We start from the raw sequence: 1,635 nt of genomic DNA, 5'->3' as shown, positions 1-1,635 counted from the left end.
GAAGTCAGAGCGCCTACAGGTGCCAGTGTGACTACTGAGTCCTCGGGGAGGATTCCAGGTGCGCAGTGGGGACTCCTCGGGGCACCCACACTTCTTAGGGGTGACAGGACAGACACACATGTAATCAACAAAACACATACTTACAGAATTACAGACAGGCTTCAAGGGGAAAAGTAGCTCAGGAACAGTGCGCTGATGAGGGCCAGGTGAGTCAGGGCTTCCTAGAGCAGATCATCTAGAGGGGACCCGAGATGGGAAAAGACGATCTAGCCTGAGGGAGGAGGCAGGCCTGGGCAGCAAGAAACAGCAGGCTCATTCTGGGAATTTAGTCATTTGGTGTTGATGCAGGGTAGGAGTTGAATTGCAGCAAAGTGCTCACATGTCTCAGTGGGATTCTTAGTTCTTTATTCTTTTTTTTTTTTTTGAAGTTTTTTATTTCCTTTATGGTACAGACAATGGGCATGAGTGCACATGCGTGCGCGTGAGAGAAAAACAACCCCATAGGGTCCCTCCATGCTGGGATCCCCTCCCCTGGCCGTCCAGTTACTCGGGATCCTGGGTACAGCCACACACACCTGCAGCATTTTCAAGCTGACCCGGGGATCCGTACCCGCAGTCAGCCACGTGACCTCTAACGCTGCACCAGCTGTGCCACCAGGCGGGGCTTCCTGCTGCTTCTTTTAATAAACTCCTATGGAGCACCTACTAGACACGAAGCAGCTCTATCACCGGCAGATACAGTCTCTGCTTTCAGTAAAGCTTAAATTCTAATGGTGGAAGATGGACAAGAAACAAATAATACAGCTATTTTTCCCACACACAAAAGAGAGAGGGGGAAAAAACCACACTCCTAATGGCATGGTTATGCTGCAATTCTTTTTCTTCTATTCCCCCTCCCCATCCGCATGCTTTTCAAGCCACCGGGACTGGAATTCGAACTGCATTAAGCTCTGGGGAAACAGCCCCCACGCACCGCATTTACCCTCCGCACGCGTGCCGGCTCTCTGCACGTGTGCAGTAGGTCAGGTGGTGAGGGGGCCTGTGAAGGAGGTATGGTGAGGCAGTGGGCTACAGGGTGACGCTATACAGCACGGCCAGAACGGCGTCCTGAAGACACATTGCATGGAGACCTGAATGAAGTGAAGGAGGGAGACGTGTAGACACAGGTGCAGCAAGGGCCAAGGCCGCGGGGTGGAAACCTGGCACAGGAGCTCACAGTCGCAGAGGCTGGGGCTGGGAGGGAGTTTACGTCGGGGAGAGAGAAAGGAGACGAGGTCAGAGAGGTGTTGGGGCCGGAGGGTGTTTGGTAACCATCACATTTTGTATGTATTTTCTTTTTTTAAAAAATTATTATTTATTTATTTAATTCCATTTGTTATTATTATTTTTTAATTTGACCAGAGAAAGAAAGGGAAAGCAAGCTACCAGGTCCAGGACCGCAGTCAGCCATGTGGGAATCCAGCACTGTTAAACACCTTGCCACCTGCCAGCCCTATATGTATTTTCTTTTATTAAAGAATTAGTTAATTTTATTTATCATTATTATTACTGTTTTTTGGAGAGGTTTTTGCTATAGGGCGCATGCGCTCGCCAGAGAGACAGAGAGAGACAGAGAGACAGAAAGCTAGAAGTCAC

Source organism: Tupaia chinensis, unplaced genomic scaffold, assembly GCF_000334495.1.
Source record: "Tupaia chinensis unplaced genomic scaffold, TupChi_1.0 Scaffold000374_1, whole genome shotgun sequence".
NCBI classification, from domain to species: domain Eukaryota; kingdom Metazoa; phylum Chordata; class Mammalia; order Scandentia; family Tupaiidae; genus Tupaia; species Tupaia belangeri.
Note: the sequence above shows the minus strand (reverse complement) of the source record.